Source organism: Aotus nancymaae, unplaced genomic scaffold (genome assembly GCF_030222135.1).
Source record: "Aotus nancymaae isolate 86718 unplaced genomic scaffold, 86718_ANA_hifiasm-v0.15.2.pri h1tg000002l, whole genome shotgun sequence".
NCBI classification, from domain to species: Eukaryota; Metazoa; Chordata; class Mammalia; order Primates; family Aotidae; genus Aotus; species Aotus nancymaae.
The window spans coordinates 36790760-36807604 of NW_026988413.1; the positions used below are offsets into that span (position 1 = coordinate 36790760).

A 16845-nucleotide genomic window follows, 5' to 3' on the forward strand; every position below is an offset into this window, starting at 1 on the left:
TCAATTCCAATTAAGCTGAGGCTTAATTAAATGGAATCATTTAATCATTTAAAAGGGAATCATTAATTTGCTTGTTTTCAAGGTCTTAATTTAATTAGATGTTGCTGTGAAAACAAAGCATAATTAAGAGACAAAAATAAATGGAAGACTTTTGTAGTAAAAGCACGGTTTAAAGAAAATAGCATAATACAAGTTTGTGTATAAACAAATGTGGGAGAATAAAATGATTATTGAGATTTCCCTCATAATCTTCATTTAAAAAATGTTGATAAGTGGTTTTGAACATATCTTTATGAACAATTGGTGAATAAAGCAAAGATTAAATCAATAAGTATTCAATTATGTAAAATTTCAATTAATTTGATAATGGATTTAATATATTCATGTAAAAGATATACCCCCAAATAAAAGAGTTTCTTACTTATATGTGGAACAAGAGAAAGTGAGAACGGTTGTGTCAGGAATCATGTTGAATTAAATTTTGAGGAAGACATTCCAAGACAAATCTAGAAGATACTATGAATGACAGGGAGTGTGGGATCTCCATCAAACACCGTGCCTAAAAGGCTACGTTTTAGTGACTTTTCTCATAAAAACATATTATTGTCAGACTGAAAATTGATTAAAAATATGAAAATATGACATAGATTTGTTTCAGGGTTCAAAACTGTGCTTATAATTAATTGATCTGACTGGAATAGAAACTCTCATTTTTCTTTACCAAGTGTAAAATACTTAACAATAACTGCGAAATTAGTCATATACTATATTATAAACCGTATTTAGAAATGTCAAATTTAATGATGGTTTTGTACTCTACTTAAAAAATCAATCAGTATGACAAAATCTAGCAGTCTCTCTCTATATATATGTGTGTGCGGTTTGTCCCTCAATATATGTGTGTGCGTGCTTGCCTACACACAAACACGCACACACATATACATATATATTACTCCACAAGCATGATCATAGTTTTAGATGGATTATAAACAGTATCTATTATAATTGGACATATATACATATATAATTGAATATATGTAGATTTTTGATTTAAATATAGGCTATAGACTTATGTTGTAAACTTTAGCAAGTACCTTAAGTATAACTCTTGGGTCTGCTACTCCAGCAACATAGTTCTGATCATGATTTTCCTGCCATTTCCCTCAACATTACTCAGAATTCTATTAGATAGAGTAAGGTATGAACCCAGCTTCAGCACCTCTCACAAAAGATACCATTCAACTTCTTCAGATATCTTCTCTATCCTGTTCCTGAGACATCGCTCTCTAATTCTCCAGAAAGTTGAATGCCCCAGGACTGCTAGTGTAAACAAATAGGTCAGATTTGACTGCCTGACTTTGGACAATTTCTCTAACAACAACAACTAGACTCAATTATTTGAACTGAACTAGGAAATCTAAAACTTATTAGCTAACTGGGAGGCCACACTGGAGGCACTATCACCTGCTTACCAGCAAATGTCCCCCATTTTGGGGGAAGGTGGAAATAAAGTGTAACCAATACATTTTTTTCTAGGGTCACCATATATATATCCTCAAAATTGCACTTATTTATACAAAATCCAGGCATTAATGCACTTCTGTTTCACAAATATAACAGCTTGTACATTATGTGGTATCATAAGGGACCTTTAATTATTTATAGAAATACCGCATCTGTCATGGAAAACATTCAGGTCAGCCTCAATTCAGTGGCCAAGTTTGTTTTAGATGCTAGAATTTCACTATAATTCATTCTTGAGGGCCAAGGCAGAGTTTGTGATTTTTGCTTTTTTTTTTTTTTTTTTTTTAGCTGGTTGAGTCTGGAAACTTAAGGGGAAGTTTCAATGTGAATATGGCAGATTAGCCTTGTATTAAAGTTGGAATTCTGCTGATAGTCTGAGTTAAATGCTGTATGAAAAAATTGAGATTATTCTTGTCTTCCTAGACTGTCAGTTTGAGTAATCAGAGTGGTTGGCAGAACAACATGCTCATGGGACAATTCACCAGAAACCAAAACAGTGGAGAAAAGAATGGGCCTCTTGCCTTCACACATGTGTTATAGGCAGAGGCACTCGTGGCAATGATTGTGTAGCACACAACACATTTCAATGATGTATCACACAGACAGAAAAGAAGATAGGGATTTTTGCCTTATTCCAGAACGAATTGATAATAAAAATAATGTTTCTCTTTGGGACAAAGATCAGCTATGTTTGCTTGTGGCCCAAAAACGGTCATGAGCCAGTAAAGGCAGCATCTTCCTGCTCCATTCTCCATCACGCTGTGGGACTCACCAGGCAAGCAAATCTGGCATGAACTTCAAGGTCGTGCTGTCTGCTGTGTCCTGAGCAATAAAGTCCTGTGACTGTCCCAGGAGTCTTGAATCTTCTGCCAACGTATATAAATCTGCAACAGGCTAAATTGTTAGTTTACAAGTTAGGTAAAAATTCTAAGAACTTTTCACAGTTATTGAAATGAACCTCATATATTCAACTTCAATAATTATGGTGAAAATTCACAATCTCTTGATATTAGAACATTTTATAGTAATGACTTACAGTTATTTGTGGTGAAATATGTGCAGAGGCAAGGGAATATATTTTGTCACAAAAGTTAAGAGTAGAATCTGAATTTTGATTTCCTTTTCTTTATATCTTGAATCTTACTTCAAATCACATTTTTCACGAGTCATTAGTTTTGCTTTCCTCTACATAGTAAATTCACATTTGCTTTTATATGAAAATTATACATTAGATCAGACACAGTGGCTCACACCTGTAATCCCAGCACTTTGGGAGGCCGAGGCAGGCAAATCACAAGGTTAGGAGATCAAGACCATCCTGGCTAACATGGTGAAACCCTCTCTCTATTAAAAATACAAAAAATTAGTTGGGCATAGTGGCAAGCACCTGTAGTCCCAGCTACTCGGAAGGCTGAAGCAGAAGAATTGCTTGAATCTGAGTGAGACTGACTCTAAAATAAATAAATAAAAAAGAAAGAAAATTATGCATCAAAGGATTCTTCATATTCCTACCAGCTGAGCTACTTAACTTGTTCTCTAAGCATCTCCCCCATACAATCTTCATGTTGTGTATATGTGTTTAATGCACACTGGCATAATGTTCTTTGTAATTAGGGAGCACAACTCATAAATTCCCTGAGGGTTTGTTTGACTAAGATTTCAAATGGTTGTTACTATGTAGCTGTGAAATTAATCATCTTAAGCCCAGATTTTCTGATTTTCTGGAGTCATGTAAAAATTCAATATTATCATTTTGAGGAATGACTGCCTTGCACAGCATTTTCTCTTTGCCTGATTGTCTGCTAATTTTTCAATGCTCCCAATGCCACACTAAAAAGTGGTCAGCCACCATCATGTTCCATGGGAGCCATGATATCATGACATCTTGGAGACACCACAACTTTCTTTAATAGCCTATTTGGAAACACTTTTATAGCTGGCAGCTTCTAGATGAGATTTAAATTGACTTTTCTCTCTCATTGTATCTGGATGTTTTGGCTGTAAGTGGATTCCAAGTTATAATTTAATTTTCATTGGCATTTATTAATAGAATATACTTCTAGGTTCAAAATTCTAGGATATACACAAATTGGAATTTTATAAATGGACAAATTTTAAATGTGTTGATACAAATTTTGCAACACTATTCATTATCATCAACCATAGAGGACAGGCAGAGACAGATAACTTTTTTCAAACTTATACATACTCCTAAAAATGGGGAAAATATGAGGGCATTTAGAATACTTTATTTTTTCCCATGCCATTTTTATGCAGTGGAAATGCTTAATTTATGCAGTGAAAATGTATAGATAATTGTAGAATTATATTGAAAATTTGGATTTAAATACTATGAATTTCCTAAGATGAATCTCCTAAGATGATTAACATATATAAGCTTATCTAATATATTAAAATTTGGAAAATCTAGTAAATAACAGGACTTTAGAACTTGTTTAAAGTTCATTTTTGTTGAAATGTATTTAATGACTTACATGGTCATATTTTAGGTCAGAACAATGCAGGAACTATTATTTTTATTCATTATCAATCTAAATATAATTTCCAAAATGATTTATACCTTTATTGTTTAAGTGTATTCATATCTTTATAATTTTTAAGGAATAGTTGGATAAGACACAGTCTTTTAATGAGTTCTGATTTTTCAAACTATCTGTAGTTCATATTCTGGAGTATTTATAAGTTTAAACATTATTTTAATAGATAATTAAGCAGTAATTTTAAATTTCTGCTCAGCTAAACATATCTTGAGCATAAATTAGTCCAAATGTGGTGTCCTGAAGTGTTTGAAATTGGTACATACAAATGTAAAATATATTTTGAGATTATTCAAAAATCATATGGATTAGTTATTACTACATTTTCATTGGGGCACAGGAATATATAATAACTGACATTTTAGTGAGGGAAACAAAGAGTTGCCTCTCGATGGTGACGGAAAAATTGATAAAGGAAGTGGCATTGGTGACAGGGAAACATCAAGAAGTGATTGATAAAGGAAGTAGCATTTAAGATACACCTTGATATCTGCCAAGATTTTGATAACTAGAAATTTAGAAAGTACGTTTTTCTCTCAGAGAAAATATTACCAGTCATCAACATTTAGGCTGCTTAGCATATAATTTTTAATTGTTAAGAATGAAAGGAAAAATAAGTGAAAATTGATCTCTAAGTAATTATTTTGGAGAGAATGCGGAACAGTAAAAACATATTTTTACTCCTGATGTAATAGAAGGCAACAGGCACAATATGGGAATGAGAAGGAAACATAAGGTAAGAAGGCAGGAGCTGGGCACCAGCTTGAAAGTGACGTACTAGATAGTAATTTTAGCCTGTTGGTGCTTTGTGCTACTCAGGAGATTCCTTTATACCAACTGTTTCTGCTCAGGGGATGTTGCCTTGTAAATTAGAGTCACAGACTATTTTATTTCCCTTTAATTCTAATCAGGTGCTTGTCATTTTAAAGGATTCATGTAAAAAAGTAGCTTGCATTCTCATCCACAATTTTAAGCAACAAAACTTTTTAAGTATTTAGTAAAATACTATGTCCCATTCAGTAAATTAATAATTCATATTTTCTCTATTTACTTAAGTAAACTTTGAGGGGAGTAACAGATATGTCCTGGATGCAAAAATGCTACCACACAGGGCCATCTGGCTAATCAGATGTCAGCTTTCTTTTTTTGTCAGAAATTTTTTTTTTTTTTCTTAAAAACGAAGTGAATATTGCTAGCAAACCTTCAGACATAAGATTACCAAACCTATATCAGAATACTTGTATAATAATGTTTTTGCTCTGCATTTCTTTATATCAATTTTATATTTCCTTTTCACTTACAGTAGTTGAAGGTTAGTCAATGACTTGGAAAAAAAGTATGTCTGACTATAATGAAAAGGAAATTAGGATACTTAAAATACATGGTGTAGAAGCAATATTAAAATTAGTCCTGGAGATGAATGTAGGCTTTGCTACTCAAAAACCATGACATTGAAAGTAATTTCCTCCCTTTTTTACTTCAGTTTCCATATATGTAAAGCATTTCAATCTTATGAGAAGTTGTAAGGTATCTCTTAGATGTATCTCTTAGCATAATATAAAGTTATCCTCAGAGGTCTCCTTGCCAACCAGCTGGATAATACAGAAATCACATTTCAATCTGTAAACTCAAGAAAATAAGAAAATGTACTTTCATTATTATTACTAGCTCTTGGTTGCATAGTATTCATAAGTAGGGGCTACATAACTATTAGTGGAATAAATATATAAATAATGCAACCAGCCAAATTTAAATTCTGAAATCCATTTGGTAAAACTGATTATGCATTTTCTATTTTGATAGTCTAAAACAGAGAATCTATTTTAAAATTATATCTGCAATCCTTACTTCCAGGTTCTGGGTAGGGTGTATACACAAATTCTTACAAATATTTGTAAAATGATTAATGCAGTCATTTCAAATTCAGTCTTAAATTTGGAAAGTTTGTGTTTTAATTCTTGGGAATTCAATTCTAAAGTCTGTTCAGTTAAATTGATTTTGTATATTCAGTTTGGACATCCCAGAAATAGGGCCTTTTGAGTGGGATATTTAGTCTCACAAGTGTCTTTTTATCATATTTTCAATCTGTACTGTCATGTAATAACTTTACGCCAAAGCTTAGTTGATTCACATAATTGCTTTTCCACTGTCATCAATAATTGGCTTTGGAAAATGGGTTAAAATGACATGATAGAAACATGTTGAACTTTTGTAAATCCCATGAATCACATATTTTGTAGTACACATACAATATTATATATATTGCATTGTAGTTTGAGACCCTGTTAAAACAAACAGCCTATTAATTTTAGTTATAAAAAATATAGAAATGCACATTTTTGTACTAGCCAATTGATTCATTCATTTATGCATAGTTTTGGAAACTGTCTGCTTTCATCCTTTTACACAGTTTCTCCTCTAGCTGAAGAAACATTTGTTTAGATTACATCAGCAATCTACTGATTGGGTCATCTCCTCCAGTGTTGTCTGCCAATAATATATTATCTTCACTTTTGCTAAAGTGATAGTTCTAAGGTATACGTACATTATGTCTTCTGAAACCCTTAGTTGTATCATTCAAAGTTGTCCAGGAAAACAAAATTTAGTCTGTGATGGAAAGTAATGTATGATTTGGCTTCTGCTTATCACTCCAACTACCTCTTATTAAAGTCCTGCTACATATACAACCTTACCAGCATACATTTTTCATCTTAAATATATTGCAGGTTCTCCACTTCTACATGCTTTTCCATACCTCCATGCTTTGGCATACATTGTTCCTCCTTTTTGAAACATGTAATTGCCCCCTTACCTTTTAATCCCTGGCCTACACACACTACCCTTTAAAATGCAGCAGAAACATCACCACTAAGGTTTGTTAGTGGACCTTACCACTAAGACCTTAACATGGTCTTACTTGCTTCTATTTCACTTTCTGATTGTACCACCTACATATACATTGAGCACTTTAAATATGGCTAATGAAACAGAAGAGCGAAACTTTTCATTTTGTGTAATTTTTATAAGTTTAAATAAACATGTATGGATAGTGGTTACATTACTGGAAAACACAGAATTGGAAGACAGTCTCTTGCTGATGCAACTTCTATGTATCTCCTTGAGTAAGTCATTTAACTACTCTGACTACCATTTACTTCAGTGATAAAGTATATATTTTAATATTAATATCCTTCATAAAGTTTAGAGGAGTCTCAATTGGATAACGTATGTGAATGTAACACATCAATAATAACAATTTGTGATACAAATGCTAGTTATAATGACCAAAAAGACTATACAACTGATTTTTTAAAAATATAACTTTCGGCTATTTTTTATCTCATACTCAAGTAATAGGCAAATAAGTGAATCACCTCTTAATTTAATCATGGCTAATTAATATTTGCTACATAATGTGATTGCCCTGTGCTGCCAGTACATAATTCAATATTTCTTTCATTGTTGTAGAGCTACTGAATATAAAGACAACCAATAAACAGGAAATCCCATTTTTTTCATTAACATTTTCCTTTTGCTGAATAGCATTACATTTTTCATGCTCTCTTTGGCTTTTAATAAAGCAGAATTTTAAAATATGTAAATAACCAGAATGTTCAAGTCACGTAGCTTTATTACATCATTTTGTCTCTTTTGTGTAGTCACATGAGGAAAACCATATAATATTCATTTTAAATGTGTTATTCCATTTTCTTCAGTGTAAAACATTCTATTAAAACATTACATTGCATTTAATAACTGTTGGGAAATATATGTGCCTTAAATACAATAATTGTTTTAAAATGTTTTTTAGTATATTAATTAAATGTGGTAACTTGGAAACAGTTTTAAGACATTTTTGTAGATAGTATCTTGACCACAATAAAGTAGGATACTATTTATTGTAAGTGAATTGCTACTGGAAAGTTAATAGCAATATTAAAGTTGTAAAATTTTAATTTTTTAATACAATTGATAAGCTTATGAAGTTATGGTAATTTTAAAGCCATATATGCTCATAATATAATTTGAATACATATTTAATTTATAGAATGAACAATTTAGACAAATCTGTCAGAAGAGATCACTGTCCATTAAATTAAGATATTGCATTAGGTGTCACTTCTTAGTTAAGACAAAACTGCATATGAAGACTTAATTTTTACAATTTTAGTTTTACCTTTTTGTTATATTTTGATAACACTAATTTTTTATTTAGAATACAGACAAGTCCAAGTTAAAGTTTACTCAATTAAAAAGAAAAAAAAATTTCATTTATATATAAGTACTCAGTGATAAATTTTTGTGATTATCTTATGATGTTAAAATATAAAATAAACTCAGATATTTAATTAATTTACTTCAATATATATACAATGTTTTCTGTCAAAATAAGATCAGTTGCAATTAGCATTTTCTGATCATGATAAAGACAATTTGACAAAATATATTGGGGAAAAAACCCTATTTTTAGAAATTAGAAACAAACATATGGAACATTATTCCTGTGAAATTTTTTAAAGTGAGGCAAGCACTATGGCAGTCCACGTTTGTTCCCCAACAGCATTTCCTAGACAACAAGGCCAGGGAGAGATAACAAAGTTTAGTTTAAATCTGTTTGTTTGTTTTGTCTTTTCTTTTGGTATATAGTGAAAGTGGTGGGCAATGGGTAGAAGCAGTTGATGTTTTTAGGTTACAGTACCAGACAGGCAGAAAGGAGAGGCCTACATAAATAAAGAAGGAAAAAATAAATGTCTTTAAGGGTGTCTTTGGGATTACTGCTGAATATTACCTTGTACATATTGAGAGAATGAGATTCCACAGTGGCAGTCCAAGAGCAACTTTCAATGAGGAATAAGCTGGAAAACAAGAGTTTATGAAATCTTGGGAGATGTTGGAGTCTCAATTAGCCACAGAAAAGAGATATTGTTGAAAACCTGAGTATAGCTCAAGTTGTTTTAGAGTAATAACTATCCTTTCTCTACTCTAAAAACTTTAGAAAAGAAGGTCTAAATGCGTCAAGTTCAATAGATGCAGAGAAGGCCTTCGACAAAATTCAACGGCCCTTCATGCTAAAAACTCTCAATGAACTAGGTATTGATGGAACGTATCTGAAAATAGTAACAGCTATTTATAAAAGGTAAGTTAATTATCTGAAAATACTGTTTAAAAGAAAATGTACCCATTCAAAATATCCAGTGTACAATAATCACATTAATAGAAATTCAAAATACAAGAAGTATAATACACAACTATGAGAAAAACCAATCAATAGACACAGAAACAAAAATTAAGATGGTAGTATTGTCAATCAAGGACTTAAAAATATGTGTTTAAAAGATGTTCAAAAATTTAAAGGAGCCAGGCATGATAGAGTCCTGTAATCCCAACACTTTGAAAGGCCAAAGTGGGAAGATCCACTGAGGCCAGGGTTTCAAGACCAGCCTGGGAAACATAGTGAGCCAGGTGACAAGTGCCTGCAGTCCCAGATGTGGGAGGATCACTTGAGTTAGAGGTTGCATGCAGCAAACTATAAAAGTTCTATTATATTACATGCTAGACAACAAAGCAAGACCCCATTTCTAAAAAAGAAAAAAGAATTTAAAGGAAAGCATGAACAGAGTGACTATAGAAATAGAAGATATTGTAAGTCAAAATATAACATTTGCAGATCTCAAACAGCAATAGCTGAAATGAGGAAAAAAAAAATCCTTAACAGGCTTAATATCAAATTGTATAATATAGAAGAAAATGTTTCAACGATAAAAAGGGCAACTGAAGCTTTTGAAACTGAAATATAAAAGGGGGAAAAGGCAGAAATAATGAAACTAATGGGAGACTGAGTCACTTGTGAGAGAATAGCCAATAGTTCAATATCTCTATAATTGGAGGTCTGTAAGGAGAAGTAGGGACACAACAAATATTTGAATAAATACTTTTTAAAAACTTCCAGACTCAGTAAAGAAAATTAACTCATAAATAAGCTCAATGAACAAAAACCCAAACAAAGAAATACCAAGATGCATTAAAATAAAATTATTATAATAATCATTGAATAAAACAATGCTAAAAATGGCCAGAAAAAAATCATACCATTACACATAGGGAAATTAAGAAAAGAGTAACCAATAGAACTTAGCAAAAAAGATCCAAACAAGCAATGAAATAATAACTTAAAAATGCTTAAGGACAAAAAACCTGTTAACATAGAATTACATATAGTTAGTATGCTCTTGAATCAGTTATCTATTGTTGATAATATGATTGCATAATAGGAAATTCTGATAAATGAGAAATATTTTGGGATAATTTGTTTGAACTGGCTCAAATTTCCACCATGGATTATTTTTAAATATATGGTTTAATTTTAAGAAGATTATGGAGTTCCTAGTTGCCTTTCTGTTATTGATTTCTAGTTTGAGTCCATTGTGTTTAGAGGGAACAAGATGAATGATCCAATCTTTTAAAATTTATTTAGGTATTTTTATGGCTCAGTACATGATCAATTTTGGAAAACCAAACCAAGTGTTCTTAAAAGAATGTGAGTTCTGTTATTATTGATTGCTGTGTTCTCTATACAAATACTGAGTAATCTTATTAGGGCTGTCTGGATCTTCTTTATCCTTGGTTTGTCTTTCTGCTTGTCTTACTAGCAATTGGATAGGTGTGTGTATTCCTACCATAATTGTGGATTTGTCTATCTCTACTTTTTATGTCAATAATTAAAATGTTTATTTTGAGATGAGATTAGCTTTATATGTAGTTTTGAAAAATACAGATATTATATATAACATATGAATGTATATATATTATGTAATATTTTACATATTTAATATTATATAACATATAACTTTATATATATATACACATATATACAACATATATATTTTATATGATAGTGTACTTGCATTGGCATTTTACTCCTTTGAGTACAGTATAGAAACCTTACTTCCATTAAATTGCTTTACCATTCTACCTTTTAAAATGTAACTGACTTAAGTAGTTTCTCTATACACAATAAGATCCACAGCAGGTAGTGTTAGAAAACTTCCTTCAACTTGTAAATATGATTTAAGAAATCAAGGAGAAGAAATATATTTAACAGACCTTTCTACCCAACTCTATGTTACTGTTTTATTCCTGAAGTTCTTAGACTTCTGCTTTCATTTCACTTCTGTTTAACAAGTTCTTTAGCCATTCTTCAGGAGTACTAACTTTTTTTTTCTTATCTTTCCTTGTAATTTCCTTATTTCCTTTTCATTCCTGAATACTATTTCAGCAGCTATCAAAAACAGTTGAGGGTGCTTTTCTTTCAGTAGTTGATGTTACGCCACTTCCTTCTGACCTCCATAGTTTTAGATAGGAAACCCACTGAAAATTTATATAAGTAATATGCTATTACCTTCTGGCTGCTTTCAAGATTTTTCTCTGTATTTTGTTTTCAGAAGTTTATGATATTTTGGTTTGAATTTCTTTTATTCTATATCAGCTTCACTTAGCTTTAAAATCATTTATGTCTGTCTCTAAGTTTTGGAAGTGTAGCCATTATCTCCTTGAATATTTTTTTCAATCTCTCTCTCATTTCCTTAGATAAGGATGATATATATAAATATTCATGTTATCTTCTTCCATGCTATGAATGTTAGTTCTTTTGCTGTTTTTACACAGATCCCTGAGACATCATTTTTTTTTTCAGTTTATAATCTCTTTTGTCAGGTTGAGTAAATTCTAATGATCTGTTCTATAGCTCACTGATTATACTGTCATCCCCGTTGCAATATCGAGCATATACAGCACATTTTTTTGTGTTACTTTTCAATTCTATAATTTCCATTATTTTCTTTTTATGACTTCTATTTTCTTAAGATTTTCATTTTTGTTATTTTTTCAAGCAAATATGTAATTGCTTGCTGAAACATTTGTATGTTATTTTCTTTAAAATCCTTGTACTTAATTCCAACATCTCACTCATCTAGGTGTTCACATGTTTCTTGTTCTCTATCATTCAAGTTGTAATTTCTATAATTCTTGATATATGGGGTAATTTTCTGTTGTATTATGGATATTTGAATATTATATTATGAAACTCTTCTTTTTTTTTTTTTAAATCAATAAGACCCTTTCGAACCTGCAGCAAACTTCTAAGCACCCTGCTCTGCCCTGTTGATTCTAGGTGGGTGTGTAGACACAGCACCAACTGTGCCCTTCAGGAGCCAGGGTAAAGCTTACTGGTGACTAGCCTTGTCTTTCACCACCTATGAATTAATTATAATAATTGCTGGATGCAGGAGGCTTAGCTTGTTGATGAACCCGTTGATTGTTTCTGATTAAAACGTAAGAAGAAAAGAGGTAGGTGACTGAAAAATCCAATTTCATTCTGATTTATGATAATTTTCACTGATTTAGAGAGGAAAAAAAGAAAACTGATTTTAACTGTTAGAAAAATTAATATGTGCTCATAAATCTCCAGTATTTCTGTTTGTTTGTTTTGCAGAATTTGGCATAAGTCCGAAAGAAATGTATGTATCAGGCTGAAAAGATCCGTAAGTAAAAATTTAGCTTGGGTTCAAAAGGAAGATATCTAAAATAACTTCACTGCTTTGGCACTACCTACATATTTTGAGACTAGGGAGATTTTGAGATTGGGATTGGCTAAAGGAAAATGAAAAGCTATTACTTACATTGCTTACTTGTTGACTATTAGTAGGCAAATAATAATAATAGGAAAGGCAACCTACTTGTTTGAAAGATTTGGAATTCCTGCAAATAATAGAAATAATCTTTGCACAAAATATCTGTACTGTTTTTGTTTTCCATATACGAATCATGATTGGTAAACCACGTATTGTGAACAAACATATTGTTAGTTTCTATATTTAAAATAAAAAGAAATACTATTTTTTTCTAAAACCTTCATCTCACACCTGAATAAAGGACAAAAATGTAAGGCTCCACAACAGATGATGTTTTAGATATTTTATCAGCCTAAATGATTTCAAAACTTCACACCTCAAAATGTCAAATAGAAGAAACAGATGTTTAGATAGTGTTCACCAAATTCCCTCTGTTCTATAAAAGCATAATGAATATAAGAATAGATTCAATAGAAGTGAGTCCTCTAATAAATGGAATACAAAGTATTCTTATTTCTGAAATCCTTTTCTAAGAACAATTCCTGAAATATATTAGATGTCAACACATGTGAAAGCCTTCTGATTTTATGAGACAAGTCATGTTGATAAGTCTTTGCCTGCAGTTGTGAAAAATAACACAGGTAAAAGTTTAGCAAATTGTTCTATTGATTTGTAGTGTGCCATGCAATTTGATCAAGCAAAATATGTCAAATGTATTATTCATAAAAAGGATCATATCAATATGATGTTTTACTGTTAATATTCAAAATGTAAGGAGAGAATAGTTATTTGAGAAATTTTTCTTTAACAAGAAAATATATACATAATTTCAGGAATATAGTACAATTTGAGTGGCAGCCATAGTAATCATCTCAAACAAACAAGATAAAATTTGCATTGTGCCCAATGCATAATAGAGTAAAATGTTTAAAGGGTATAGAAGTTACACACTTCTATTATAAGCACAACTTGACATGTCTCTCCCTCTTTTTCTATTTCTCCTGCCTGTTTAACCATTACACCTTATTCACATACAGAATTTCTTTTTCTCATCATTTTTGTTTCTACATTAGTGTTACTCAAAAATTTGTACCCAGATTCCTCTTATTCTACACATCCACTATTTATAGTCTCAATAATAATTACATTAGCAGATAGATGGATAATGGCTATAGATGACATATAAATATTCTAAATATAGATATCAATTATGGATTTGTATTTACAATTGCCTCCTAGAAAGACACAGAAGACAACAGAAAATGAAAGAAAAAATATTCACGAATACTGTGTTTCATAAGGCAAAATCTTCCTTTTATACCTTTAGTTAAAAAGATTGATAAGAATGCAAACATGTTTTAGAGAAAATTGATACAAACATCTTAGAATTAAAAGAAGTAATATTTTTTTACATTTTCATTGAGTTCATGAGCATGCCTTGAATTTTTAGAAAAAAAGTCATGAAAGCAAAATGAGAATCCTTTTATGCTTTGAAAACTAGACTATTAATCAACTTATATCAAAATGAGAGTACATAAAAGATAAAAATAATTCTGAACTTCAATCTATTTTTAGGAGGTTTATTGCTGCTAGGGGAAACAAAATTATCTTCTTTTTGAAAGCACTAAATAAAGAATAGATTAAGTAAGTCAGCCTATTGTAGGAATGGAGATGAGGCTGACTTCTCTTATTTAAAAGCTTATTTCAGGAAAATATTGAACATTCCAATCATCACAAGCTATAGAAATATGGTGTAAGCATTTTTCTTTCTTTTGTTAATTTTTTTCATTAGCCTTTGAACATGATACAAACATGACAACTTTAAAAATCTTTATGATTTCCTTTCAATGAGGTTTCCACGTAAATAGAGCTTGTCTCTCATGTCTGACTCTAAAATACTAGCCTTAAATAATGATATAGCAAATAGACCCTAGAGAAGTCCAATGGAAAGTTTGTTGTTGAAAGAGAAAAGTTTTTACAAGGTAGAAGATCATTTGAAGTCCTGGAAGCAAGTGTGTTATTTGTCTCAAGCAGTCAAAACTCACTTGTCATTACAGCCTCTTGGATACATTTTCTGAAGGCAACATGTAAAGAGAAAGTCTACATAAAAAAAGAAAGCAACTATTTTCATGAAGGACTCTGTGAGACAAAGGCATTATGTTTTTGATACGCAGGTAAAAAAATATGGGGCAGGTTGAAAAAGGAGTTCGTTCCGCTTCTAGGTAGAATAGAGCATGTCTTAAAATCATGACACATCAAGGAACAGAAGGACTTTTATCAAAGCCTTCCTTTGTTATAATGGAGGATACTGGTAGCAGTAGCACAATACCATCTCATTTGGCTTCTCAGACAGAAGTCAATGAGGGAGACTGGAGTAAAAGGACACAAAAGGATTATGTGTGTGACATACCCCTGAGAGACCAAGAAATAATTTGAAGAGAGAAATTTGAAGGAATCTGATATTCTAGTTTATGTAGATAGATAGTGAAATGTTTTTGGTTACTTTGAATGTGATCTAATTAATACCTATATATGGGGAAAAAGTCACATCAGTAATTAAAATATACATCCATTGCAAAACATTTCATCAAAGCACTTTTGCTGAGGGATATTTAATCTGGATAAGACATTAAATGCATTCACAATAATGAGAACTATCCTATTTTTGCCACCGAAAACCCTGAGTCATATTTTTATCTCTTTTCACATCTATAAAGTAAATATGATTGCATTGAACTCAGTTTGTGGCATTAACATCTCTAGAAAAAGATACAAAAAATATAGCAATATTGTTTCTGAGCACATTAGAAATGCTGTTTTCTACTGGCCATTGTGGCTCATGCCTGTAATCCCAGCACTCTGAGAGGCTGAGGTGGGAGGATCACCTAAAGTTAGGAGTTCAAGACCAGCCTGGCCAACTGGCCAACATGATGAAACCTGTCTCTAACTAAAAACACAAAAAAAAAGAAAGAAAAAAATTAGCTGGGTTTGGTGGTGACACATACCTCTAATCCCAGCTACTCTGGAGGCTGAAGCGGGAGAATCATCTAAGCCTGGGAGGCAGAGGTTGTAGTGAGATGAGATCGTACCACTGCACTTCAGCTTGGGTGATGGAGTGGGACTCTGTCTCAAAAAAAATAAATGATGTTGTTTTGTGAATATTTTAATTCTTAAATGCTACCTTTATTATTTCTCCACAATTGGAAGCAAATTTTCACAATTAATTACTTTATAATTGTTAACTGGCAACTATATATCAACAAGAACATATCTTACACTAAGGAAGTACTGCTATTTGTGGTATATTCTACTTCATAAAAATAAAAAGAAATGTACAGTAACTCTGCCAACTGATAATACCATCTGCACTCTTTAATACACCATCATTGAAATACCAAAGTCATTACTAGCAATGATACTTTCCATTTTTAAAGATCCAGACATGCAGAAAAGGTTTTGCAGAGAGTATAGTTGAGTCAAATATGAAAGATAGATTGTTCCTGCTGATGAGAAACATAAATTGATATTTTTCCATAATCAGATGAAGTATAGACTAGATTGGATTCTGGAAACATTTTTCAGGCTGTTTTAAATATTCTGTTTTGATTAATTATGTATTTATTACAACAACTATTAAATTATAATTAAATACAAGGCTGTGAACCATAGTAAGAAAGAATCATATATAGAGAGTAGCCAAATAGAAATAATATATAAGGTAGCATTTTTGCTAAAATTATAAGACAAAAAGACATCACAAAATAAAAATACCCTTGTAATCATCTCAAGAATGAAATCGAAAGGAACAATCATAACATATACTTTATTAAGGCAGAATCTATTTATTATTTGAGAATGTTTTTCTGCTAAATTTTGTCGTGAAAACCAACTACTCATATAAAGAGGGAGTTGAGAGGAAAAAGAAAATGTACTTAATTCTTTGCAGAATCAAAGAATCTCTGAAAAACTTCAGACAGCCATCAGCCTCCTCAAAGAAGAAAAGCAAACTGAGTTCATAGAGGCAGTTCATTGGCAGCTCCAATTATTGAGTGGAAAATTGTCAGTAAAACCTATTTTGAAACAATTTCATTGTTTAAACATTCAGCTCTGGGATCGCTTGAAGAAAACAATTA

At 31.4% G+C, this 16845-nt stretch overlaps 2 long non-coding RNA genes across 2 annotated transcripts in view; one reads left to right on the forward strand and one right to left on the reverse strand.

Annotated features, from left to right (window-relative positions):
* Window positions 1-1818: 1818 nt before the first annotated feature.
* LOC135269480 (uncharacterized) overlaps window positions 1819-16845 on the reverse strand; it is a 144025-nt gene continuing 128998 nt past the window's right edge. Inside the window, exons 2-3 of the long non-coding RNA XR_010337766.1 lie at window positions 15718-15835; window positions 1819-2418 (exon numbers count right to left, since the gene is read on the reverse strand). This is a non-coding gene — a long non-coding RNA (uncharacterized LOC135269480). The remainder of the gene's footprint in view (window positions 2419-15717; window positions 15836-16845) is intronic.
* LOC135269473 (uncharacterized) overlaps window positions 9085-16845 on the forward strand; it is a 65943-nt gene continuing 58182 nt past the window's right edge. The window contains exons 1-2 of the long non-coding RNA XR_010337763.1: window positions 9085-9219; window positions 12574-12622. This is a non-coding gene — a long non-coding RNA (uncharacterized LOC135269473). The remainder of the gene's footprint in view (window positions 9220-12573; window positions 12623-16845) is intronic.